Genomic DNA, 9,071 nt, shown 5'->3' on the forward strand with positions numbered 1-9,071 from the left:
CCTACAAAAGTGGGTTCTTTTTGTGTTGCACTTGCAATGGCTGAGTGCGCAAATGGCACACTCGTGACATCGCCAGAGCGACAGGATGTGCGGATGCTATGCATCCGTCCGTCAAAATGGCAGCGCCCATGTGTACAGGGCACCGTCATTTTGACGCCCCCGTCACGTGCTAGGAGTGAGGCTAGTACGGATTCTACGGCTGAGTACAAGATGAGAGGGGGATTATTTTACTTTTTAAAGATAGGGGGAAAAATCATATTTCTAGGTCAGAGTAGTCTTCAAGCTGTTGACAGCATCTTCTAGCCCACCCCCTGTTCCTCACCACTGTTGATTTGGCAAGGTTTCTGGGAAATGCAGTTCAACACCATATGTTGAGTTGCACAATTCCCATCCCTGATCAAGCTTTACAATTGCGGTGTGAGATTTATTGATTATAAAGTGACATTTGGAATGTCAGAGCTTGAAAGATGGATTAGTGTCAGCTCCCGCAAGAAGTTTCTTAAGTCTAAGTAGAGCCATATTTATCTCTATTCTCTGAACCACAGATGTACCCACATGCTACAAAATTACAGCACTTGATTACGGTTTTAACTGTCTTGGTCCCATCCTGTGGAATCTTGGGATTTATTATTTTGTGAAGGTACTTAGAATTTTCTGGGAGAAAGCACCAAACTACAGATCCTGTATATTCTTTTTAAAAATGTTATTATTAAAATAATTGAAAAATAATAAACAATAACAACCACAATTGCATAAATAAAATAAACCTAAACAAAGAATGTCTATCAACAAAAAAGACACACAGCAAAAAAATAAAAGACTTTCATAGTAGCAATACTTAGAGCATTTTCAATAATTTCAAACTGTTCTTATCATTAAAATATTTTGTTTGAATCCTGTCTTATATCCTTGCATTTTCACTGCCAGCAACTAGGAAAAGAAAAAAGAGCAAGAGCCAGAAACAAAAAACAATTTATTTTTGTAGTTTTTTGTGAGAGGTTTGGGGCTTTGTGGCCATGTTCTAGAAGAGTTTCTTCCTGACATTTAGCCTGCATCTGTGGCTGGCATCTTCAGAGAATGCTTGCCTGGAAAGGAGTTGTGTGTGTGTGTGTATGTGTGTGTGTGTATACACACACACACTGTGTCACCCTGGGAAAGGAGGAGTGATTTGCATGTATATTGTTTTGTTGCTAATAGCAGGCCTCAGGATGGGAAGATATGCAAAGGAGATGTTCTGGCTGTATATACCTGACAGCTGGTGCTCATGATCTCCTTCACTCCCTCTGTTGTCTGTACCTCCATTCTTCCACAAATTCCTGGGGAACTTGGGGTGGAATCCATTCTTTGTGGAGCCCTTCAAATAGTCCATATCCGGACCTCTTTTCTGAGCAGCAAAAAACCTTCCAAGTGCTAAATGAAACCAATGGTGAATAAAACTCTACCTATGCTTATGGTATAACATCACATACAGGATATTAACAGTGTGCCTGTGTTATACGCGGGCATGCTATACGCGGCTTTGAGCTTATGTGCTCAAGCCGCGGGGAGCACGCAGGGAGCAAGGGGCAGTGCGTCCCATTCAGATGAATGGGGAACATGTCCATGGTGCTGCTGTGCCGCCGTGCCGCCACGCGCACAGCCCCCATTCAAATGAATGGGGCTCCAGCATAGGCAGAATTCACCTTATGCCGGGGGGGGGGGGGGGGGGCCGGAATGGATCACCGTGTAAGGCAAGGGTCCACTGTAGTAGAAGGAGTACTATTTCTTTCAGAACTGACATCCTGACCCCCCCACACACCCCAGGATCATAGATAGTTTGTTTACGAAGGGTATGAGCTGAGACCACTACGTTTTCTAAATTTTACATATGTATGAATTGCAACCTCTATGTATCTTCATTCTCTGTGGTTTTTAAATTCATCATTTTTTAATTTTTATGGAGTTTATGATAAGATTTGCATAAAGCTTGGCTATAATTCTTCTGCATTAGTTTTCCCACATCTCTATTTTGGGATTTTCTGAAATCTTGATATTGATCCTAAACAACAAAATGTTTGTGCACATGCACATACAGACAAGTTATGTCCAACATGCACTGTATGCACTATAATGTTATGTAGTATGTACACAAACTACAGTCACAGAGCACTCACTGGATCCACATAGTGTTTTTAAAAGCCCTGGACCTTCTAATCTAAGTCTCAGGGACATTCCTAATCAATACACAACACAAATAACCCTCTCCCTTGTATTTTGTTGTATGTTGTCTCTGAACATGTAGCCATTGTGCCAACCGGGAAGGAAGTGCTTACCTCCCAGGGTACTTTAGTTACTATTTGAGGATTTGTAAGAAGTAGTAGTAGTTAAACAATGTTTTATTTTAATGAAGTTCATCCTATTTCTAGAGTGAAAACTAGAGATGGTTCCTGAACATTTAATGTTTGTGTAGAAGAAGAAATTTCAGGTAGTGTTGCTTGTTACCTGGTTGTGTAACAAGCAGCACTTGGTGACATTTCTCCCTTCTACAAAATCATTAACGGTACAAGAATTATCTCAAGTTTAATATGACAACCCTATTACACTCCCCAACACACACACACACACACACACACACACACACACACATTTAGCTAAATTTGAAATGATAGTCTCATGACATGTGTGTGTTGTAAAGCAAAGCAAATGATCTCACTCTTTCTTCAGTTAGCAGATTATTAAGTCTTCCCTCAAGACCAAGACTAATAAGTTAATATAAGAATATATGGAGAGTCATTCTTATGAATTTTATGTGGTTTTAATTTGAATTTTAAAATCTGTGCAATTTGTTCTCAATGCTGTATGAGGAGATACAGAGACAGACTTACAAACTTCCAATATTTGTGTCAAGCATTCTCACTGAAAGCAGTGTTTATGCTTCAGGAATGTTTTTTATTCATTTAACTTGAGTTATATGGTATGAAGTGGTACTTTTTTTCTTACATAACAGAGTGCGAATGTATTATGTGGACTAATGTTCAAGCTACCTCTCTAAACCAAAGAGTGCAGTGCCCTTTTTTGATACTTTCCCCGAGCTATGCTAGATGCTTTTAGCTATCATGTTATGTTGTCCATAGCTGAGCTCTTATCTTGATTTTTCTATAGAAATAGCTGTTCCCATACCCAGAACTTTCAGATCTTGATGAAGGCCAGATGGCACACTTATTGAGAATTGTTACCAGATGTAATTATTAACTTGATAATGGGAACATTGTAAATATTTTTCCCCATTCAACTTCAGTTTTAGATAGTGTTGGGTTTGAAATGTTGTTCTGGTTGTTAACTGCCCTTGAGTTAACCCTGACTCATGGTGACCCTATGGACGAGACATCACCAAGGCCCCCTTTCCTCTACTGCTCTGCTTAGGTCCTGTAAATTTAGCCCTGTGACCTCTCTGATTCAGTCTACCCACCTGGTGTGCGGTCTTCTTCTCTTTTTACTACTTTCATAGCATTATTGTTTTTTCTAATCAATCATGCTTTCTCATGATGTGGCCAAAGTATGACAACCTCAGTTTGATCATCTTGGCTTCCAGGGAGAGTTTAGGCTTGGTCTATTCATGGACCCATTTGTTTGACTTTTTGGATGTCCACATTATTCTCAACACTCTTCTCCAGAACCATATCTCAGTTGATTTGATTTTCTTCTTCTTATCCACTTTCTTGCCCAGTTTTATCTGCCTGATCTGTAAATTGAATGGCATGTACAACAGCCACAGGGTTTTAATAATACAATTTGTTTAATTGTGTTTCAGCATCTTAACAATTGTTCTATTTTTATCTCTACCACCTTTATCTATTTTTATCGGTAGCTGTTTTAATGTTGTTGTGAGCCTTTCTGAGATTTACTTATAGGTGAAAAACAAGATGTAAGTGAAAAATAAATAAATAATACCTTTGAGGATTTTGTGTAAGTTATAAAAAAACAGAAGTAGAAACTTCAGCCACTTCACTGAAAAGTAAGTCTTCTCTGTGAGTTTCATCGTCTGAAGGTAAATCTAATATTTTGGTATTGCCACCTGAAACATTGTTTCAAAAACTGAGCTAAATAGTTTAGCCTGGCCAGCACTAAGCCACATGTTTTAAAATATATATTACAACTATCTTCCAAGTAACTAAAGAAGGTTACTGTAGCAGTATTACACAGGAGCAGTCTCCAGGGTTACTCACACAAGATTAATCTTTGTATTTTGCTTTACTCTAGATCAAGATCTATGATCACAGTCTCAGGTGCTCATTAAAATTGGCAAGTTGTCCGCAGAAAAGCACTGGAAATATGGTGCAGTAACACTAAATTCTATCTTTCATCAATCAAATTGTGGTTCTTTTGTGTGCCTTCAAATCATTTCTGACTTATGGCGACCCTCAGGTGAACCTCTCATGGGGTTATCTTGGCAAGATTTGTTCAGGGTTTGCCACTGCCATCCTCTGGGGCTGAGAGTGTATGACTTGTCCAAGGTCACCCAGTGGGGTTCCATGGCAGAGTGGACATTTAAACCCTTGTCTCCAGAATCATAGTCAGATACTCAAACCACTACACCATGCTGGCTCCACAAATTGTGGATACAAGCAGCCTAACTTAGACTGAGTGCATAGGAAAGACAATATAAATATTTTGCTTATATTACTGTTTTGTCCAGCTTCTTCAGATTTCCTCAGTGGTCCTCTTGCAGTTTCTGAGCAACCTGGAATGGGCCATAATTTAATTTGTTCCATTCTGAAGCCAGCCATGATTTCAGCATGATTTCAGCAGTGCAGGTGGACTTCTAAGGGAGATAAAATGTGACATTTCTCAGAGGCGACACTTGGAAACTCAGAGAATCATGTATTGTAAAAAAAAAAATCATGGACTTGTTTGTCACTTATCTCTTGATACATTGAGTGCAAATTGATGATGTGCATTCTCATCAACATCAACAGAGATATATGTTATATTTCAATGAGCCCTGGTAGCACAGTGGTTAAATGCCTGTACTGCAGCCACTCTCTCATAAACCACAAGGTTGCAAATTCAATACCAGCCAGGGCTCAGGCTCCACTCAAGCTTCCATTCTTCTGAGGTTGCTAAAATGAGTACCCAGCTTGTTGGGGCCAATTAGCTTATAGTTGTAAACTGCTTAGAGAGTGCTTAAGTGCACTGATAGCCAGTATAGAAATGTGTTTGCTATTACTATTTCTGATTATTGATTGTTGATTGATTTCTTTCAAAATCCCTTTCAATTATCAAAATATTTCCCCATCCAGATGAAAACTGATGATCAAATTCATTTTCTCCATGGGGCTGTTGCACATCCAGATTTTCTTTATTTTAGCTACAACACAGTCTACATCAATTTTGCCAGATAGTTTCACCAAATTTGAATGAAGAATGAAAGCACATAGCCTCTGTAGCAAACACAAAATACAATATGGGAGAACCCTGGTGGATGGCCCTATTATTATTATTATTATTATTATTATTATTATTATTATTATTATTTCATGCACAATAATGTGTTTGGTAGCCAATAAAGAAGTATGCTTTCTCAAGGGCAATTGGGACTAATGCTCATTGTAAGGAATATTTGAGCACTCAAAGAAATAGACATTCATCTCCTGTGATCCTTTCATACAACAGCATTACAGCACTATTTTTGCAATTATAGGATGAAGAAATTATAGCACTATGATTCCACTTTTAACTGTGATGGTTTCATATTATGGAATTCCTGGATCTGCAGCCTAGAAATCTCAGCCAGAGAGTCCTAGTGCATCATGAAACTACAAACTCCAGGATTACATAGGATATAGTTAAAGTGGAATCACAATGGTGAATAATTATCAGCCAGTGGGTAAGGTATTGGAATGTGTGGTGGCTTACCAATTCCAGGGGTTTCTGGATGAAATGGATTATCTAGATCCATTTCAATCTGGTTTCAGGTCTGGGTATGGAACAGAGACAGCCTTGATTGCCTTGGTGGATGACCTACGAAGAGTACTGGACAGAAATTCTCAATGGCTTTCAATACCACCAACCATGGTATCTTTCTGGGCTGCCTTTCTGGGATGGGACTTGGGGCTGCCTCTGAAGAGTGTTCAGAAACTTTAGGTGGTCCAATGAGCTGCATCCAGGCTGTTAACAGGGACAGGTTATAGAGATCATACAATTCCTCTGTTGAAACAGCTTCACTGGCTGCCAGTTTATTTCTGGGCACAATTCAAAGTACTGGTTATGACCTATAAAGCCCTATATGGCTCAGGGTGAGGCTATTGAGCCGACCAGGGCTCTGAAATCATCAGGAGAGGCTCTTCACTCAGTTCCAGCACCATCACAAGCACAGTTGGTGCAATTTCCCCTGTGTTTTTTTTTTCTTTTTTTAAAATGAAATGTATAATACAAATATATGGGCAAATGCCCTTGATTGTTTTTTAATATTGTAAGCCACACCGAGTGCCAATTCTGGCAAAAAGGAGTGGGGATATACATAAATAAATACATGGATACTACGGTTATTGTTGTTGTGTGTCCTCAAGATATTTCTGGATAAAAGAGCCCTAAAAGCAACCTATCATGGGGTTTTCTTGGCAAGGTGTGTTTAGAGGAGATTTGTCATTGCCCTTTGCTGAGGCTGAAAGCATGTGACTTGCCCAAGGTCATCCAGTGAGTACTATAGTTTTGAAAAATAAATGTTCAGAGCAGAATAATAATAATAATAATAATAAACACCCTTAATACATGGAATGTAAAGGATTTAAAACATTAGAAAGTGTAAGATTTGCATATATCTATACTGAGAATTGTTGCAAGCGTTATCATATTTAGTTTTACTGGACTTGCTTTCTTGGTGAGTGACATTCTTGGCATAAGAAAATGAGTGGAACCAACAGGAGGAACCTTTATATACATCCACTGAATTTTCACATGTTAGCAATAAATCAATTATATACTCATGAGTGCCTGAATCACAAATGTGTGTGTGTGTGTGCATGTGCGCACACACACACACACGTGCACGCACACACTGGCTCATTTGTTTTCATAGCCTTTGACTGTGCCATGAGAAAACTTCATCAAAAAAATTACATTCTATTTTATTGAAAATGGAAATCCTCTGTTTTGTTTGATGATGCTGGCAGGCTGTAGCAAAAGGTCAGAAGGTGGTAGAGAAAAGAGACACTGCAGGATCATTAATCATTGCCCTGCAGGAAGTCTTGGCTTCATTAGACTAACATACTGTGTGCAAGTGGCATGGAAGGAAACAGAGAAATGCACTGATGAAAAAACAGTCTGGGGGGAAATTCTTTTTCATGATAACAACAATAATGGGAAACCAAAAGATTTACTAAAAGATATGTATCTTTCTCTGAAGATGCCAGCCACAGATGCTGGTGATACATCAGGAATAAACTCTTCCAGAACATGACCATATAGCCCCCAAAACCCACAAAAAACTGTGGATGTTAGCTGCGAAAGCCTTTGACTTCACAAAAGATATAACATTTTTCCATCCCAATTTGGTGTGTACTTTGGCCTCCTAATAGCAAAAGTTTGTGAGATAATATCTAGCCCTTAAGATATTTCTGAAATATTTTGGGAAGCTCCAGTGTATGTCCAATGCCTAGGCCAAGCACTGACTTTCCCGCCAGACTGTTAGCTGTCATTCTGATTAAAGCAGCTGGGTCCTTACACTATCAATAAATTGGTTAAGATGTTGCCTCTCAGCATGGATAGCCTCAAAGTATCATCACCAGTCTGCAATTTACATCTCTCAAGATTAAGGTACAGATGAAATGCAGCAGGAGTAATAATGAAAACCTCTTAAGATATTGCAACCTGCTGCTTTGGGATAAGGAACATTTGATCAATGTCAGTTTGGTGCTAATCATTTATGTTACCTGTAAAAATGCCTAAGGGTCAGGAGGTTCACTTTCCTATGGCCAGAGCCTATATACATATAAGCACCTTTTTGTGTGCAGAATTTGTTTGTATGTGTGTCATGCCCCGACCAGAATAGTCCTCCAATAGAAGTGAGTTTTGACCTCCTGGATACCCAAGAACTGCACACCTATGCCCTGGCACTTCAAGGGTAAATGCAGAAGGTGCTGTACCAGATAAGGAAAGAACTCTATTTTGAATTCATATGGTGAGGCAGGCTGTCTTCCCAGTATGAGCACTTGTTTCTCTCCTCCAATTTGTACCCTAGTATTTTTAAGGTCAGTTTTCACTTTGCATATAGTTACCAGGTTAAAGAAAGGACAGGGGTTTTAATGGTTGCATAGCCACAGATGTTGATTATACCACAAGCATTATATCTCTCAAATTTGTCAGGTGCACTCCCTTCCAATGGGGATATCATTTTTTTTATTTTTTTGCATGTATATGAACTGAATTATGTAAGGCCAGCTCTGCAAGATATTGTTCATTGTAAACACATTCTTCAAATAACCAAAGAAGCAACTTATTCAGGGGTAGCCCTTTGGCCATATAGCAAAGTGTAGTAACATCCAAAATCCACAAAACAGTGATACCTTTCGAATTTTGAATTAATAAAAAGACTGAGGTATTAACATTAAGATAAAAATAATGAGTTATGATGAAGTGAAGGGGAATAAAAAAGTATATAATAAATAATAATTTATATTATAATCTGCTGTAAGAAGTATTGATGTTATTAGTATTAGTGGTGATGTTATGAGTATTAGTTGAAATTTATGAGTGAAAATATAGAATATTGAGAAAAAGTCTGTATAGTAGAACGGATGATACAGAAGTTAAAGAAGAAAATATACCAATATAATAATAACTATGGAAATGTATACAATGTAAATTGATATGGTAATTTTATTTTATTATATGGAAACTTTAAAAATATTTTTTTAAAAAATAGTGATACCTTTATCACATCAACCAAAATACACGCAATACATGGTGCAAGTTTTCAAAGGTCCATTGGCTTCTTCATTGGACAAAGGCACTAAAAATTATAAAGAAAATATAATTTAAAATTATTATTATTATTATTATTATTATTATTATTATTATTATTATTATTATTA

This window comes from Sceloporus undulatus, chromosome 5 (assembly GCF_019175285.1).
Source record: "Sceloporus undulatus isolate JIND9_A2432 ecotype Alabama chromosome 5, SceUnd_v1.1, whole genome shotgun sequence".
In the NCBI taxonomy this organism is placed as follows: domain Eukaryota; kingdom Metazoa; phylum Chordata; class Lepidosauria; order Squamata; family Phrynosomatidae; genus Sceloporus; species Sceloporus undulatus.